Here is a 20753-nt window from a genome sequence, read left to right as displayed (position 1 = left end):
ACAATATGTCCCTAGTGAGCCTCTAGTTGACTAGCTCGTTGTGATCAACAGATAGTCATGATTTTCCTGACTATGGACATTGGATGTCGTTGATAACGGGATCACATCATTAGGAGAATGATGTGGTGGACAAGACCCAATCCTAAGCATAGCATAAAGGTCGGTTAGTTCGTTTGCTAGAGCTTTTCCAATGTCAAGTATCTCTTCCTTCGACCATGAGATCGTGTAACTCCCGGATACCGTAGGAGTGCTTTGGTTGTATCAAACGTCACAACGTAACTGGGTGATTATAAAGGTGCACTACAGGTATCTCCGAAAGTGTCTGTTGGGTTGACACGGATCGAGACTGGGATTTGTCACTCCGTATGAACGGAGAGGTATCACTGGGCCCACTCGGTAGTGCATCATCATAATGAGCTCAAAGTGACCAAGTGTCTGGTCACGGGATCATGCATTACGGTACGAGTAAAGTGACTTGCCGGTAACGAGACTGAACAAGGTATTGGGATACCGACGATCGAGTCTCGGGCAAGTAACGTACCGATCTGACAAAGGGAATTGTATACGGGTTTGATTGAATCCTCGACATCGTGGTTCATCCAATGAGATCATCGAGGAGCATGTGGGAGCCAACATGGGTAAACAGATCCCGCTGTTGGTTATTGACCGGAGAGCCGTCTCGGTCATGTCTGCATGTCTCCCGAACCCGTAGGGTCTACACACTTAAGTTTCGGTGACACTAGGGTTATTAGGAAGACTTGTATGTGATTACCGAATGTTGTTAGGAGTCCCGGATGAGATCCCGGACATCACGAGGAGTTCCGGAATGGTCCGGAGGTGAAGATTTATATATGGGAAGTTGTCATACGGACACCGGAAAGTTTCGGGGGCATATCGGTATTGTACCGGGGCCACCAGAGGGGTTCCGGGGGTCGACTAGGAGGGGCCACCCCTCTCGGAGGGCCTCATTGGCCGCAACAGGCAGGGAACCAGCCCCTGGAGGGCTGGGCGCCCCCCTGGGCCCATGCGCCTAGGGTTTTGGGGGGGAACCCTAGTGGGGGCGCCCCCCTTGCTTGGGGGGCAAGCCCCCCACCCTGGCCGCCGCCCCCCCTCTAGATCTCATCTAGAGGGGGCCGGCCCCCTTGCCCTTCCCCTATAAATAGAGGGGCGAGGGGAGGGCCGAACACTTGATCCAAGGCGCAGCCCCTCCCCTCCCCAACACCTCTCCTCCTCCGTTGAGTGCTTGGCGAAGCCCTGTCGGAGTACTGCCTCTCCACCAACACCACGCCGTCGTGCTACCGCTGGAGCCTTCTTCCTCAACCTCTCCTTCCCCCTTGCTGGATCAAGAAGGAGGAGATGTCATCCGCTCCGTACGTGTGTTGAACGCGGAGGTGCTGTCCGTTCAGCACTTGGTCATCGGTGATTCGAATCACGGCGAGTACGACTCCATCATCACCGTTCCCTTGAACGCTTCCGCATGCGATCTACAAAGTGGTATGTAGATGCAAACTCTCTCCCATGACTCGTTGCTTAGATGAACTCATAGATGGATCTTGGTGAAACCGTAGGAAAATTTTTAATTTTCTGCAACGTTCCCCAACAGTGGCATCATGAGCTAGGTCTATGCGTAGTTCTCTTTGCACGAGTAGAACACAATTTTGTTGTGGGCGTAGATCTTGTCAAACTTGCTTGCCGCTACTAGTCTTTTCTTGCTTCAGCAGTATTGTGGGATGAAGCGGCCCGGACCGACCTTACACGTACGCTTACGTGAGACAGGTTCCACCGACTGACATGCACTAGTTGCATAAGGTGGCTAGCGGGTGTCTGTCTCTCCCACTTTAGTTGGAGCGGATTCGATGAAAAGGGTCCTTATGAAGGGTAAATAGAAGTTGACAAAATCACGTTGTGGTTATTCGTAGGTAAGAAAACGTTCTTGCTAGAACCCAATTGCAGCCACGTAAAAGATGCAACAACAATTAGAGGACGTCTAACTTGTTTTTGCAGCAATTGTCATGTGATGTGATATGGCCAGAAGTTGTGATGAATGATGAATGATATATTGTGATGTATGAGATCATGTTCTTGTAATAGGAATCACGACTTACATGTCGATGAGTATGACAACCGGCAGGAGCCATAGGAGTTGTCTTTATTTTTGTATGACCTGCGTGTCATTGAAGAACGCCATGTAAATTACTTTACTTTATTGCTAAACGCGTTAGCCATAGAAGTAGAAGTAGTCGTTGGCGTGACAACTTCATGAAGACACGATGATGGAGATCATGATGTGGAGATCATGGTGTCATGCCGGTGACAAGATGATCATGGAGCCCCGAAGATGGAGATCAATGGAGCTATATGATATTGGCCATATCATGTCACTACTATATAATTGCATGTGATGTTTATTATGTTTATGCATCTTGTTTACTTAGAACGACGGTAGTAAATAAGATGATCCCTTATAATAATTTCAAGAAGTGTTCTCCCCTAACTGTGCACCATTGCTAAAGTTCGTCGTTTCGAAGCACCACGTGATGATCGGGTGTGATGGATCCTTACGTTCACATACAACGGGTGTAAGACAGTTTTACACATGCAAAACACTTAGGGTTAACTTGACGAGCCTAGCATGTACAGACATGGCCTCGGAACACAGAGACCGAAAGGTCGAACATGAGTCGTATGGAAGATACGATCAACATGGAGATGTTCACCGACGATGACTAGTCCGTCTCACGTGATGATCGGACACGGCCTAGTCGACTCGGATCGTGTAAACACTTAGATGACTAGAGGGATGTCAATCTGAGTGGGAGTTCATTAAATAATTTGATTAGATGAACTTAATTATCATGAACTTAGTCTAAAACCTTTGCAAATATGTCTTGTAGATCAAATGGCCAACGCTCATGTCAACATGAACTTCAACGCGTTCCTAGAGAAAACCAAGCTGAAAGATGATGGCAGCAACTATACGGACTGGGTCCGGAACCTGAGGATCATCCTCATAGCTGCCAAGAAACAATATGTCCTAGAAGGACCGCTAGGTGACGCTCCCGTCCCAGAGAACCAAGACATTATGAATGCTTGGCAGACTCGTGCTGATGATTACTCCCTCGTTCAGTGCGGCATGCTTTACAGCTTAGAACCGGGGCTCCAAAAGCGTTTTGAGCATCACGGAGCATATGAGATGTTCGAGGAGCTGAGACTAGTTTTTCAAGCTCACGCCCGGGTCGAGAGATATGAAGTCTCCGACAAGTTCTACAGTTGTAAGATGGAGGAAAATAGTTCTGTCAGTGAGCACATACTCAAAATGTCTGGGTTGCACAACCGCCTGTCCCAGCTGGAGATTAACCTCCCGGACGAGGCGGTCATTGACAGAATCCTTCAGTCGCTCCCACCGAGCTACAAGAGCTTTGTGATGAACTACAATATGCAGGGGATGGTGAAGACCATTCCTGAAGTATTTTCAATGCTGAAGTCAGCAGAGGTTGAAATCAAGAAAGAACATCAAGTGTTGATGGTCAATAAGACCACTAAGTTCAAGAAGGGCAAGGGTAAGAAGAACTTCAAGAAGGACGGCAAAGATGTTGCTGCGCCCGGTAAGCCAGTTGCTGGGAAGAAGTCAAAGAATGGACCCAAGCCTGAGACTGAGTGCTTTTATTGCAAAGGGAAGGGTCACTGGAAGCAAAACTGCCCCAAATACTTAGCGGATAAGAAGGACGGCAACACTAAAGGTATATTTGATATACATGTAATAGATGTGTACCTTACCAGTACTCGTAGTAACTCCTGGGTATTTGATACCGGTGCCGTTGCTCATATTTGTAACTCACAGTAGGAGCTGCGGAATAAGCAGAGACTGGCGAAGGACGAGGTGACGATGCGCGTCGGGAATGGTTCCAAGGTCGATGTGGTCGCCTTCGGCACGCTACCTCTACATTTACCTACGGGATTAGTTTTAAACCTCAATAATTGTTATTTAGTGCCAAGTTTGAGCATGAACATTGTATCTGGATCTCGTTTGATATGAGATGGCTACTCATTTAAATCCGAGAATAATGGTTGTTCTATTTATATGAGAGATATGTTTTATGGTCATGCCCCGATGGTCAATGGTTTATTCTTAATGAATCTCGAACGTAATGTCACACATATTCATAGTGTGAATACCAAAAGATGTAAAGTTGATAACGATAGTCCCACATACTTGTGGCACTGCCGCCTTGGTCACATTGGTGTCAAGCGCATGAAGAAGCTCCATGCTGATGGACTTTTAGAGTCTCTCGATTATGAATCGTTTGACACATGCGAACCATGCCTCATGGCCAAAATGACCAAGACTCCGTTCTCTGGAACAATGGAGCGAGCAACCAACTTATTGGAAATCATACATACTGATGTGTGTGGTCCAATGAGCGTTGAGGCTCGCGGAGGATATCGTTATGTTCTCACTCTCACTGATGACTTGAGTAGATATGGGTATGTCTACTTGATGAAACACAAGTCTGAGACCTTTGAAAAGTTCAACGAATTTCAGAATGAAGTAGAGAATCAACGTGACCGAAAGATAAAATTCTTGCGATCGGATCATGGAGGAGAATATTTAAGTCACGAATTTGGTACACACTTAAGAAAATGTGGAATCGTTTCACAACTCACGCCGCCTGGAACACCTCAGTGTAATCGTGTGTCCGAACATCGTAATTGCACTCTATTGGATATGGTGCGATCTATGATGTCTCTTACCGATTTACCGCTATCATTTTGGGGATACGCTCTAGAGACAGCTACATTCACTTTAAATAGGGCACCGTCTAAATCCATTGAGACGACACCGTATGAATTATGGTTTGGGAAGAAACCTAAGCTGTCGTTTCTAAAAGTTTGGGGATGCGATGCTTATGTCAAGAAACTTCAACCTGAAAAGCTCGAACCCAAGTCGAAAAAATGCGTCTTCGTAGGATACCCTAAGGAAACCATTGGGTATACCTTCTACCTTAGATCCGGAGGCAAGATCTTTGTTGCCAAGAACGGATCCTTTCTGGAAAATGAGTTTCTCTCGAAAGGAGTAAGTGGGAGGAAAGTAGAACTCGATGAAGTACTACCTCTTGAATCGGAAAGTAGTGCAGCTCAGGAAAATGTTCCTGTGGTGCCTACACCAACTGGAGAGGAAATTAATGATGATGATCAAGGTACTTCGGATCAAGTTGCTACTGAACTTTGTAGGTCCACAAGGACACGTTCCACACCAGAGTGGTATGGCAACCCTGTCCTGGAAATCATGTTGTTAGACAACGGTGAACCTTCAAACTATGAAGAAGCGATGGCGGGCCCAGATTCCAACAAATGACTAGAAGCCATGCAATCCGAGATAGAATCCATGTATGAAAACAAAGTATGGACTTTGACTGACTTGCCCGATGATCGACGAGCGATAGAAAACAAATGGATCTTCAAGAAGAAGATAGACGCGGATGGTAATGTCACCATCTATAAAGCTCGACTTGTCGCTAAGGGTTATCGGCAAGTTCAAGGGATTGACTACAATGAAACTTTCTCTCCCATAGCGAAGCTTAAGTCCGTCCGAAGCTTAAGCCTTATACTATGATTATGAGATATGGCAGATGGACGTCAAAACGGCATTCCTTAACGGTTATCTTAAGGAAGAGCTGTATATGATGCAGCCGGAAGGTTTTGTCAATCCTAAGAATGCTAACAAAGTGTGCAAGCTCCAGCGATCCATTTATGGGCTGGTGCAAGCATCTCGGAGTTGGAACATTCGCTTTGATGAGATGATCAAAGCGTTTGGGTTTATGCAGACTTATGGAGAAGCCTGCGTTTACAAGAAAGTGAGTGGGAGCTCTGTAGTATTTCTCATATTATATGTAGATGACATACTTTTGATGGGAAATGATATAGAATTCTTGGACAGCATTAAGGCCTACTTGAATAAGTGTTTTTCAATGAAGGACCTTGGAGAAGTTGCTTACATATTAGGTATCAAGATCTATAGGGATAGATCGAGACGCCTCATAGGTCTTTCATAAAGCACATACCTTGATAAGATTTTGAAGAAGTTCAGAATGGATCAGTCCAAGAAAGGGTTCTTGCCTGTATTGCAAGGTGTGAAATTGAGCACGACTCAATGTCCGACCACGGCAAAAGATAAAGAAGAGATGAGTGTCATCCCCTATGCCTCAGCCATAGGATCTATTATGTATGCCATGTTGTGTACCAGACCTGATGTAAACCTTGCCGTAAGTTTGGTAGGAAGGTACCAAAGTAATCCCGGCAAGGAACACTGGACAGCGGTCAAGAATATCCTGAAGTACCTGAAAAGGACAAATGACATGTTTCTCGTTTATGGAGGTGACGAAGAGCTCGTCGTAAAGGGTTACGTCGATGCTAGCTTCGACACAGATCTGGATGACTCTAAGTCACAAACCGGATACGTGTATATGTTGAATGGTGGGGCAGTAAGCTGGTGCAGCTGCAAGCAGAGCGTCGTGGCGGGATCTACATGTGAAGCGGAATACATGGCAGCCTCGGAGGCAGCGCATGAAGCAATTTGGGTGAAGGAGTTCATCACTGACCTAGGAGTCATACCCAATGCGTCGGGGCCGATCAAACTCTTCTGTGACAACACTGGAGCTATTACCCTTGCCAAGGAGCCCAGGTTTCACAAGAAGACCAGGCACATCAAGCATCGTTTCAAATCCATCCATGGAAATGGTCAAGATGGAAACATAGATATTTGCAAAGTACATACGGATCTGAATGTCGCAGATCCGTTGACTAAACCTCTTTCGCGAGCAAAACATGATCAACACCAGAACTCTATGGGTGTTCAATTCATCACAATGTAACTAGATTATAGACTCTAGGGAAAGTGGGAGACTGTTGGAAATATGCCCTAGAGGCAATAATAAAAGGATTATTATTATATTTCCTTGTTCATGATAATTGTCTTTATTCATGGTATAATTGTATTATCCGGAAATCATAATACACGTGTGAATACATAGACCATAATATGTCCCTAGTAAGTGACTATGGACAGTGGATGTCGTTGATAACGGGATCACATCATTAGGAGAATGATGTGATGGACAAGACCCAATCCTAAGCATAGCACAAGATCGTGTAGTTCGTTTTGCTAGAGCTTTTCCAATGTCAAGTATCTTTTCCTTAGACCATGAGATCGTGTAACTCCCGGATACCGTAGGAGTGCTTTGGGTGTACCAAACGTCACAACGTAACTGGGTGACTATAAAGGTGCACTACAGGTATCTCCGAAAGTGTCTGTTGGGTTGATACGGATCGAGACTGGGATTTGTCACTCCGTATAATGGAGAGGTATCACTGGGCCCACTCGGTAGTGCATCATCATAATGAGCTCAAAGTGACCAAGTGTCTGGTCACGGGATCATGCATTATGGTACGAGTAAAGTGACTTGCCGGTAACGAGACTGAACGAGGTATTGGGATACCGACGATCGAGTCTCGGGCAAGTAACATACCGTCTGACAAAGGGAATAGTATACGGGGTTGATTGAATCCTCGACATCGTGGTTCATCCGATGAGATCATCGGGGAGCATGTGGGAGCCAACATGGGTATCCAGATCCCACTGTTGGTTATTGACCGGAGAGCCATCTCGGTCATGTCTGCATGTCTCCCGAACCCGTAGGGTCTACACACTTAAGGTTCGGTGACGCTAGGGTTATTAGGAAGACTTGTATGTGATTACGAATGTTTTTCGGAGTCCCGAATGAGATCCCGAACGTCACGAGGAGTTCCGGAATGGTCCGGAGGTGAAGATTTATATATGGGAAGTTGTGATACGGACACCGGAAAGTTTCGGGGGCATATCGGTATTGTACCCGGGCCACCGGAGGGGTTCCGGGGGTCCACCGGGAGGGGCCACCCCTCTCGGAGGGCCTCATGGGCCGCAAGGGGAAGGGAACCAGCCCCTGGAGGGCTGGGCGCGCCCCCCCTTGGGCCCATGCGCCTAGGGTTTTGGGGGGAACCCTAGTGGGGGCGCCCCCCTTGCTTGGGGGGCAAGCCCCCCTCCCTGGCCGCCGCCCCCCTCTAGATCTCATCTAGAGGGGGCCGGCCCCCTTTCCCCTTCCCCTATAAATAGAGGGGTGAGGGGAGGGCTGAACACCTGATCCAAGGCGCAGCCCCTCCCCTTCCCAACACCTCTCCTCCTCCGTTGAGTGCTTGGCGAAGCCCTGTCGGAATACTGCCTCTCCACCAACACCATGCCGTCGTGCTGCTGCTGGAGCCTTCTTCCTCAACATCTCCTTCCCCCTTGCTGTATCAAGAGGGAGGAGACGTCATCCTCTTCGTACATGTGTTGAACGCGGAGGTGCTGTCCGTTCGGCACTTGGTCATCGGTGATTTGAATCACGGCGAGTACGGCTCCATCATCACCGTTCTCTTGAACGCTTCCGCATGCAATCTACAAAGTGGTATGTAGATGCAATCTCTCTCCCATGACTCGTTGCTTAGATGAACTCATAGATGGATCTTGGTGCAACCATAGGAAATTTTTTAATTTTCTGCAACGTTCCCCAACACCCCCCACATGGTTCCATCAAGATGAAGATGACAACGAGACGATCTTCAACACCTCACCTACAACACATGAGCGACGCTCCAAAGGTAACATAGGTGATGGTGCTTCTCTTGTCCCACTAGTGGACTCTCTTGACATCGATTGCTCCCATGATGTTGACCGACCTATTACCATGCTTCATGCTAGTGAGACTTCTTCATGCCTTGACTTACCTATTTATGATGAATATGATGTTGAGCATGTTGAGTTGCCTAGTTGTGATGCTATGCTCCATAGGATATCATGTGAAAATTCTATTGGTCACTTCATGTTTGATAACCCATTGAACTTGTCATATGCTATGAGTGAGATCTCCCATATTGCATCATTACAATCTCAACATAGTAACTATGCATGCCCCATTAAAATAAATCCTATTTGCACTTATGGCATAGATGACGAGATGATGGTCATTGGCTTTTGCTTCTCTTGTGATGATATTGCCATGCTTCCTTTACATGATTTGCACAATTCATCAACTATCCCATGCCATGATCACATTGTGCCAAATATGCATTGTTTTGGATGTTGTCAATGTTCTCCATGTAATGTTGCTACTCATGCTCATGAGGAGACCCCCATAGTTTCCTCATACATATTAGGAGATTTTGATGCATTTCATACTTTGCATGATTCCCATAATTGTGTGCACCGTATGCATTCCATGAATAACAATGCTCTAGATATTTCTCGTGATGCATTACACAATTTGAGTCTCCATTATGTCATACATAATAACAAACCTATCATGATGGATGACATGTTTCTATATCACGCATCACATTTATTTGAGCATTGGCTATTTTGTGCTAACTGACACATGCATGTGCGCATCATGATGGATGATGTGTACATATACCATGCACACACGATTTTCTCCTTGTCTTTGTTTTGTGTAGGTACTTATGAACACTCGTCAACCTCACAATCCCATGAGTTGACGAAACGAGCTCTTGAGAGCAACGATGACTTGGGATCCCGTGGACTATCCTTACCACCGTTCCCTTCGCGCAAGGACTACGCGCATCTCTTCTACTTGGCTCTCACACGGCGATGGGCTATTTACCACTTGTCACATTATGCTCATTTTCCCGTGTTCACTTTGCATGTTATTCGTGCTTCTATGCCTTTGCCATGCAATTGTGACCCTTGCTTGCATCTACCCATGATTCACCATTATGATACTTCTATGTGTATTTGCATGCTTGGTGGAGATCCTTGTTGCTATTGCCATGTTTATCATGTGCCTCATACTATTGTTGATTCTTGTGTTGGGAGAGTCATGATGTTACATTGCTATTTACATAGGACTTCTTGCCAACACCATGAACCTACTTTTCTCATATCTTGTTTTCATGATTGTGCTATGACATGTGAATTATTCATGCCCACTATTTGCACACATGACATGCTTGCCATGATTCCTTCTAGTATGTTGCATCTTCGCACGACTAGCATGCTTGACTTGATTGCTATGATTTCTTGCTATGTTGCATCACCCATGTTCCACTCTTACTTGCTTTCTTGGGTTGATGACATATATGTTCATGCCTCACACATGATATATCTTGACCATTGTCTCTTGTCTCCATTAGTTGCCTCTTTCATATCCACGTGTATTGAGTGCAACCATACTATACTTATTGATCCTAGAGACTTTGACACCTTACTTGTGATGCATTCTTGTTTGATTGAGCTTATTGTATTTGGTTGTTATCGCATCATATGCCTCCATACTATGCAATACTCCATTGTCATTTCTTATGATGAGCATGATGCATACACTTATTGGGTATATTACCACACGAATGATAGGTTTTGCACTTCTGCTAACCTCATTTGTTTTTCCGAGTGTTTATCATGTTCTTTCATTTTGAAGGATTCACAAGGCATTACCGTCATGAGACATATTGGTTATGTGAAGGCATACATGATGTGCGACTCCATCATCCTTGAGAAACTCCTAAAGGTGACCTCTTTCCCTTTGAGCCATCCTCAAATATGCATATTGGATGGGTCACTCTTTCATTGTTGTCTCCTTCTTGTTGTCTACATGATACATCTCGTGAACGGAGGAGCGACATTGGAGATTGGCTACATGGACCTTCACATTGAGGAGCGCTCGCACTTATTGGATGCACCTTCGGAACTCCACTCATGCCTCGACATCGAGCTTTGGTACACCAACACCTCCATATTTGTTGATTGTGCTCATACATGTCATGCTCGATGGACATATCATACTCACCGCAAGTTTGCACCCTATGCATGGATTGACTCACATTATGCTTGTCTTGTTGCATCTATTTCCATGTCATCCATGATATATGAGCTTGTGCACTTCCTTAGCAAATTTGTTGTGATATTCCTTGATGGCATATTCATACATCATGATCATATTGTCGACCATCAGTTGCATGATAGCTTACACATATTGAGCATCCATTGCCATATTCATGCTATTGATAAACCTTCTCACTATGACATCATTTTGCACCGTGGTTGCATTGATCATATTTACAACACATTTGTGTGCACAATGATTGCATTTCCTCCCATGAATGCTTTGCATCTCATTCTAGATCATCTTGATAAGCTTCATTCGCTTTGTCACGACCAATCTTGCCGCACGGACTCATTCTTGCATGATGGACACTTTGTGTGCGCTAACCATTGTATTTACGAGTGTTGCTTGTGTTTGCTCTTTTTGCATGTCTATCACTCCGGCGATACCTTGGACTACTTGGATTGCGCAATGCCTTCATCAATGTCCAACTACAAGTCCGTCCACGACAACTGTTTCCATGGTGATGCTGATCACGATCCGAGGTCAGATCTTTCCCAAGGGGGGGGGATATGATGCGGAGCATCCCACGTTCATCCCCATGTACACTCCGACTACTCTCCAAACCCCAAGTGGACATATGACGAGACCTCGAACAAATGCCATTGGACACAAGGTGAACTCGCTCCTTTCCGAATCATCACTTTTCACATGTGAGACATGGCTACTACCTCAAACGTGTGTGCTATGCATGTCCAGCAACCGAGAGGAAGGCCATGGAACAGCTACGAGCATTGGACAAGACGGCGAGGACACCAAGCGCGAGGAACAAGAGGAAGAGCTGCTGGGAAGCTACAGCGCTCGGACGTCCGACAGCCTCCGGACGACCGACGATCTCCGGATGTCCGACGCCTGGAGACTCCACCAGCCAGACCGACCGCAGCCAAGGCAACCTACAGCGCCCGGACGACCGCCAAACACCGGACGTCTGACGACTCCCAGGGCCACGGACGACCGAAGCCACCGGACGACCGAACGACCAGCACCCGAGCTGAAACTATGGATATCCGACATCTCCGGACGTTCGGACCGTCCTGAAGCTCCGGGCAACCGACGTCCTCTGGACGTCCGACGCCTGTGCATTCGCCTGTGCGTTGGGCCGACGCCACTTACCCTTTCGTTCACCCATGACTATATATACTCCTCCACCTCCTCCTAGTTACGGTTAGCGTTGATTTAGCTCAAGTTAGAGATAGAGCTTCGCTCATCAATTGGATCTCCTCCTCGTGAGAGACAGCGGCCTCCTCGGAGAAGATCCTATCGGATTCAAGACCCCCTCGTGGGAAGATCCCCTTGTGGATTCAAGACCTCCTCATGGAGAAGATCGGTTACCTTTGTATCCTTACCTTTGTTGATTGTGGATCATATGTATCTCTTTGTGTTCGGTGATCTAGCACTTGTGTGATTGATTACTTGTTGGTTGAGTGATTTCTCTCTCGTTTCCTCCGTGTTCCCCTTTGTGCTTCCGCGTGTTCTTCGTGATTCCCCGTAGGATCCACTCCAAACGTGAAAGATCGTCACCATAGGGTTCCGCCCTACATCAACCTCTTAAAGGGGGAAGCCATAAGAAAAAGTACTTATTGGTCATGGTGGACAAGTTCACTAAATGGATAGAAGCCAAACCAGTTAAAACGGCCGAATCCGGACCAGTGATAGACTTCATATCAGGGGTTGTACACCTTACGACATCCCCCACAGCATCATCACTGACAATGGCTCCAACTTCATAGCCGATGAAGTGAAAACTTGGTGCGGCAACATGGGCATTAAGCTTGATTACGCCTCCGTCTATCATCCCCAAACAAACGCTCAAGTCGAATGTGCAAATGGTCTCATCATGAGCGGCATCAAACCTAGACTAGTGCGATCCTTGAAGGAATCGGACACGCACTGGGTCGAGGAGTTCGACTCTGTACTCTGGGGGCTGCGGACCACGCTGAATCGTACCACTGGATATACACCATTTTTATGGTGTACGGCGCAGAAGCAGTACCACCCTGCGACATAATCCATGACCCACCTCGCGTGCGCATGTACGAAGAGAAGAAAGCCGAGCTAGATCAGCAGGACAACTTAGATGCCCTGGAGGAGGAGCGCGACGTCGCAAAAGCCCGTTCCACATTCTATCAGCAGCAGGCTCGAAGTAATCAAAGCAGAGAACTGCGGGCCAAAACTTACAACGTTGGCGAACTCGTTCTACGCCTACCGGAGAAGAAGAAGGACAAGCTCAAACCCAATTGGGAGGGTCCCTTCATCATTGATAAAGTTCTCGCTGGAGGACCGTACCATCTGCGCAATGCATCCAATAACAGACTCGAGCCGAACCCATGGAACGCGGCCAGACTCCGGAGATTCTACGCCTAGGGCCGAACTCAGTGTTCGTCTCCTTACCTCTACTCTTTCAATTATGTTCTCCTTTTTTCCTTTCTCGCCCTCTTTACCTTCTTCACACAAAGTATTAAATACTGTGTGGATGCTTGGATCGCTCCGGTTGCACTATGTGTGCTCACCATACCTGGGGGCTTCCTATACGGAAGCTAAATATAATTACCTTTATGGCTTCCTGCCTACCACATATGCGTCTTTTTTCCATATGTGCCTTTTCTTCACCATTATATGCATCAATATGACTTAAGATTTGGCTATGCTGGGTTGCCTGGATCTTGTGTTTATGCCCTACGTTCCCGTTAATTCGGCTAGGGCATAAGGGGAGCACCTCTGCAGTTGTTACTGCCGGTTCAGCCGGATGTGTACCTCAGACTGGGTGAAGCCAAAAGCTAGCGTTCTTAAGGGAATATTCGGACGTTGAACAAAAGATGTTTTTTAATTTATTACAACATAAATCCCCAGATGTTTTGTATCCCACGGTTCTGTTCGCAGTTCGGACATGCACATTGATGTATGCGTACCTAGGAAAGTAACCCCTAACGGAACTATTCTCTCTGGAAGATGTTTCTTACTACCCATGTAATATAACATAACTAGTTGGGTACTTGTCTGTTCAAGCACTTATGACCCCTACGCCTGGTTTCCATGCATACCCCGGTTTTACATAACTGAGCGGGTATTCGGATACACCCTGGACTGTCGGATCCGAGGGCTGAAGCGAAAAGATCCGCCATGACAAATGATTTTCAATCCGGCTAGGGACTACATATGTCCATTGAATTACATAGTCACTTGGACTGGCTATATTCTTCCTCTATACCATCCAACAGGCTGTCTAGCCTACAATCCTGTTGGGAATACTTTGCGGCTAACGCTACTTGGTCATACACCAGACTTACGGGAATCTCTTGCCCATCTGGCCCCACCAGTCCGACTTCGGCCATATGGTTCGGGTCAGCCTTGGCGTATCACGTCTTCACCATGGCCCAGGCTTCCCTTGCACCTTGTCGGCAGGCTGATACCTTCCATAACCGGAAGCACCACCGTGCTCCTTTGAGCATATCCACGAGCTCCCCCATGCCTCCTGGCAGGGAAGCGGATGGCCACAAGGCCTGGGCAATACCCTGCATCACCTGCCGAGCTCGTCCGTGCAGTTGTGAGAGATCTTGCAGCAAATCTCCTGCAGACCCGGGCATCTCCTCTTCAGGATGGCCTGTCAGCATACCTACATACATAACTCTATTTATACGCTTCCTCACCAAACTGTACTGCAGTTCGTTTAAGCACTTACCATAAATGCTGCGACGAAGCCTCCTGTTCTCCTTCACGGAGTCCGCAAGCTGAGCTCAAACATCTACTAATTCGACGCCCAGCCGGATGTTGGCATCTTGGAGATTGTTTTTCTCCTGCCTAACCTGCGTAAGCACACGCTCGCCAGCCTTTAGGTGTCTTTGGAGATGTGACTCACTATCTTTTACGATCTCCGGATTCTCTCTAGGATTGTCTGCAGAATCTGCTGTTAGACTTATAAAACAAGCCAAATACTAACTGGTATATGTCCTGAAAATTTCTTTATTCTGACAAGTGTTACCAGATGAGGCCTTCTGGGATTCCTCTAGTTTGGCAACCGCGACCCTCAGTTGGGTCTTGCACTCCTCTAGCTCTTGAGATAAATGGGTATTCTTCTCTACAAGAACCTGTGCATACAATGATCCTTAAATCAGTTGTTCCAACTGTTTCAAGTCTCAGGGGCTACTGATATACATGCTTATCAAATTTTCTTACCCGTATATCCTTTGCATACTGGTCCGTCGCTCGGGTGAGTCCATCTTGGGCAGCTCGGATGTATGCGTCTCCTGAATTGAAGGCATTGAATGCCTCTTCAGAAAAGATACCATTACGGAGTATGGCCCGTCGGCCTCGGTGATTCATGGCGCTCTCTACTTCAGAATTTGTGGCGGAGAGCCTATCCGCATCCTCTGTCGGAGGACAATTCGGCATCGGCCCCACATTAGCCTCCTCTCTTGAAGCCGGTTCTGGAATCCGGCTGGTGGAGTAGTGATCGACATGATCTCCGGATATAGTCCAGCGACTACTCTTTCTGCCAGGACACGATGGACGCTGTTACATTTCAAAAATGATAATCACAAAGCAGATTTTAATTATACCTCTGCGACAACGTTTCGACCCTAACCACCTTCCTCTTGAGCCTGCCTGGCCCGGATGCCCTTTGCTGGTGAGCCACTAGGGGCTCGGCGCCGCATTCCGATGGCTGTCTCTATAAAAATACGATATTTGTGCATAAGGCATGGTATAAAGAAAGAATCCTCTTCGGAGGTTAGGGCTTCAGCTTTGCTTATATGTGACGCAGGGAGCAGTCCGGGATAGTCGGCAATAATAGCCACCAAGGTGCCGTCGCAGCTTGCCTGATAAAATGTCCCGTCGACAAGCTCCACAGATATATCCGGATCTTCTTCAAGTCTGGGGTCAAGGGCTCGGCCAGGATCCTCTGGCTGCGGAGAGGGGCTGTTGAACTGTTTCACGGCCTTCCTCAGTTCCTGCTTAGAAATATCAAGGTAAATGATTGTGATAATGGATGCAAGAATGGATAGAGTTGAGTAAAGAGTAACGGCTTACCTAGCTTGGGGAGTTGTACATGGAAAATCCATCCCGCGGTTTAATATAGAGGAACTCATCTTCTTCTCCTTTATATAAATCAGACAGTATTCTCGCCAGAGTGGTGGCGGAGTCCGGACCTTTAAGACCGCAGCGGGTGGCATCGTCTTCCCCGTTGAAGTGCCACATAGGCTTCCCCCGATATTTAAGTGGCTGCACCCCCCGCATTATGCATATTGATATAACTTCAACTATTGTTAGTCCTGATTGGGTCAGTATCTTTATCCTGCCCATCAGGAAGTGGACTTCTCTGTCATCTTCCTCCTGGGGGCTCCGAGGGTGCCAACTTTGGCGTTTCTTCAGCGGAGCGTTATTAAACTCAGGAAGGCCCGTCCGGATTGTGTCCGGAAGGGGAACGTCATCTACATAAAACCACTCCGAGGGCCAGTATTCGGATGCCTTCTTTGGAGTGCCGGACAGGTATCCCGTCTGGGGGACGCGCCATATTTCGGCTCCGCCCACTTGATATATATATCCCCCTGATTATGAGGGACGAGGCAGAATAACTTCTTCCATAACTCGAAGTGAACCTCGCAGCCTAGGAATAACTCACAGAGGGCAACATATCCTGCGATGTGCAGCACGGAGGCGGGTGTAAAGTTATGCAACTGGAGGCCGTAGAACTCCAGGAGCCCGCGGAGGAATGTGTGGATTGGAAACCCGACGCCTCTTAGCAAATAAGGGACAAGGCATACCCGCTCCCCCTGAGATGGGTTAGGAGATCTCTCCGCTTGCGCCCTGCCATTATAGGTGGCCAGTACGGCTCCGACGGGGACCATGTACACAGGTGGAAGAAACCCTTGGGTCTGCAACTCTACTAAATGGCTGTGGGGGACAGAACATTTTTCCCAATCACCTGGCTTAGAGCTAAGGGAGCGAGAAGAGGAGCTATGGTGACCGGCCATGATGGAATGGTTTTTTCTGGATCCGCTCTACTGAATGCTTGCTTGAGGGAAGAAGGTGAGATTTGGATCTGAGGATCCCCTTCTCTTCAAATAGACGGTTCGCCTGCGGGGTCAGGGTGGCAAATGTAAAAATGCTCTGGCTCCTTGTATTCGCTCGACACATGGAGATGGCCATTATTGAAGCACAGAAGCCAAGTAATACAACATTGATGGGAAGACGAACACTGTTCGCTACAACAAGTACTCTAGATTTGGAGAAGAAACCCGCCTTGCAATGCCGAAGACAATCTGCGCGCCGGACTCATCGTCATTGAAGCCTGGTTCGGGGGCTACTGAGGGAGTCTTGGATTAGGGCGTATCTGGACAGCCGGACTATATACTTTGGCCGGACTGTTGGACTATGAAGATACAAGACGCAAGACTTTGTCCCATGTCCAGATGGGACTCTCCTTGGCGTGGAAGGCAAGCTTGGCAATTCGGATGTTATATCTCCTTCTCTGTAACCGACTCTGTGTAACACTAGCCTCCTCCGGTGTCTATATAAACCGGAGGGTTTAGTCCGTAGGACCAGAACAATCATAATCATAGGCTAGCTCCTAGGGTTTAGCCTCTACGATCTCGTGGTAGATCAACTCTTGTAATACTCATATCATCAAGATCAATCAAGCAGGAAGTAGGGTATTACCTCCATCGAGAGGGCCCGAACCTGGGTAAAACATTGTGTCCCCTGCATCCTCTTACCATTAGCCTTAGATGCATAGTTCGGGACCCCCTACCCGAGATCCGCCAGTTTTGACACCGACAGGCACATCGAAGGGGAGTGGGGGCGGTGCTCGCCGTGGTGGTGCACGCCGGCGACCACAGGACCGGTCGGGACACGCTATAGGAGAAGGGAGCGGGTGAGGGATAGGAGGGGAAGTGGATCTGGGGCATGTGAAAGTGGGCGGAGGCGGGGGAAGAAAATATCTAGGAGGGGGGTGGCTCGGTGGAGGTCTTATCCTCCTGGCCATCGTCGGTGAGGGAGGTCCGATGGGGACGAGCACGAGCGGGCGCTCGGTCGGACACGCCCGAGGTACAGGGAACAAGAGCGAGGGGTTAGAGTGGGCCAGCTGAACCTGTTGGGCCAAGGCATGGGGTTGTGGGGTTTTTCTTTTCTTTTTAAATGTTTGAACTTTCTTTTTTATTTATTTATTTAAAACAAAACTTGGCACAAAAAATACGGCACAATATGCTGGGTTGCTACAAAAAGTTTCAAAGCATTTGGGAGTGTTCAACTATTTTTAGAAATTGAAGAGGTCAAATATTGATTGTTGGCCCACTAAATAAAATTCCAAGGGCACGTTGGGAATCCAAAATAGGTTGGTTCCAACGTGACAAATAACCGGAGATTATTTTCCACACTTTGAACATTTTAGGTTTATGTTTGAAAACTTTTATTTTTGACTTTAATTTAAATTTGAATTTGGACCGGATTCGAACCAACGCGAGTTTAACAATAGTAATCATGATGACATGGCATCATTAACAGGGAATTACTGTAGCTTAATTATCAAGGCATCACAATTCTCCTCCACTACAAGGAATCTCGTCCCGAGATTTAAGGGGTGGAGTAAGGGGGAAAGACCCGGGAAGGATGAAGCTCAACACAAGACATGTACCTGGGGGCTATCTCGGTGAACGTGGCATAGAGGCATCTCGAGTTGAAATTCAAGAAAGTCATCGAGAGCAAGGTAAGAAGGTGCAATAAGAAGTTTCAAGTGGGTAGCAAGCGTTCATTTCCTGAAACAGAGGGTGAAAGGGGTTCAGAGCAATGGAAATAAGTATTGTGTCTGATACTAGAATAGATCACTAGGTGGGTGGCTCGTGATGTACATACAGAGCCAAGCGCGAGGAATAATTTGGAAAATAGGGATGTACAGGAGAGTCAGGTTTTGATCCTGTGGAACTGTGGGTTATCGGCCCACCAGGTGGGTTAAAAGTAGAAAAGGATGCTAACATTTAGTACGTCATGATAGCAAGGCAGATCAGAGGATAGCCTGTCGGTTATGTTGGCAACAACATTGGTACCAAGGGCGAGGGACAAAGAGAACCATTTTCCTGCTCGTTAAGACGAGGCAGACCAATAGGCAAAGTTCTAGTCCATCGGTGGCTACCGGAATGTCATCAATAATAGTAACAAGTTCTTACGGATAGAGTACACCAAAATGTTTACACAAGCAGGGAATTATCACTGCTCAGATATGTTAGGTTATAAGAAAGGTTAAACAAAACAACAAAAAGGAATGTGTAGGCTCGAATCAGTTATCGGTGTTCTCGGGTGTCTAACAACTTAGAACCCGTGGAAAATTGGAATCGGTGAGAAATAATAGTTGATGAAGAACTCATAAGAGGTTATGTAGTTCCGTGATATTCTCGAGATACCAGAGGGTAATACTCGAGGTAGAGAAGAATAGAGGTTGGACAGGTGAAATTATCTGCAGAATACAAGTACTTCAACTTGTCCGAGAAATAGAATCAAGGGAGAACAATATGACCGAAACCACGGTTGCAAAGGACAAAACATGGATACAAGATGAACTTATCACAAGGGGATTATCATTATAACAAGAAGCTTCCATGATAAGTTCCATATCGGGTCCATGGGCATGAACACAAACATTCAAGGTCGACTCCCACTTCTCTAATGCACAACCTTCCATTTACTTGCTTTCAAAGAAGTTGTGGAATTGATTATTATTATTTTTGAACAAACGCCAATAGATATAACCCGTATAATCTTCGGGTTCACACGGATTAGGCGAGGCGTAGGTGCAACCCTCTAGGGCATCTTAGGAATCTATACAACAACTTTTAGGAATAAATAACTCTAGCTCGGAAGCAGAGCATGGTTGACAAAAGCAGGGGATTTACCAAAGGCATTATGTATTCGAGGAAAAGCTCACAAGATTATTGAATATGAAGGACACTGTTGGATAGAACCCAACAAAGAATCTGGTGGTCCATGAGGGATCTGATGTGAGTAACGGTACTCAACCAGAAGAGGAAAGGATGCAAGGAGATCAGGTTATAGAAACAACTGACTAATTCAATGCTCAAGTGCAACGGTATTACTATTTCTAAAACCAAGGGATCAAAAGCAAATGCTCTAATCAAGCATGGATAAGTTGAATAGACTTAGGGCACAAACGATGGCAATCTGATTGGCTGAGAACCAGCTCATGTTCGGGAAGACGTCTGAGCCGGAAAGATAATCTATAATGATCGACTGATGATTGCGACACAAACATATCAAATCTAAAGACTCAAGATGATAATGACAAAGGACGTCAATGGATACTGCTAGGCATATGGAATTAACCAGAGTGTAGGCATGTAAGACCTTCTAGAGCAATAGGCAACATAGGTCATCGAAAGCTCGGATTGTATTACAAAGTATCTTATGAAGCATAAGAATAACTGGGGAGTAATGGATACTCGATAAGAGCGAGTAATTATCCATAGGGATATTCATGCGGCAAGGAACTGCAGGGCAGTAAGCATAAAGAATTCTCGGAACATCAAAGAATATTTCAGAACATCTTGTAATAACAAGAGAAACTGGGAATGAAGGTATGAATGACAACATAGGTAGTTATAGGATTTATCGGCGGTAGGGATCGCAACGGTGAAGGGTACGAGGGACTCGGTAAAACATCAAAGAGTATCTTCAGGATCTTCTAGTGCACCAAACAATCATCTGGAGTGAGGGGCTCTCCGGGAGAAATTTTTTACGAGAAGCTAGAGTTAGAGTTAACAAAATCATTTAACCCGAATA

The sequence above is a fragment of the Triticum aestivum genome, chromosome 6B (assembly GCF_018294505.1).
Source record: "Triticum aestivum cultivar Chinese Spring chromosome 6B, IWGSC CS RefSeq v2.1, whole genome shotgun sequence".
In the NCBI taxonomy this organism is placed as follows: Eukaryota; Viridiplantae; Streptophyta; class Magnoliopsida; order Poales; family Poaceae; genus Triticum; species Triticum aestivum.
Note: the sequence above shows the minus strand (reverse complement) of the source record.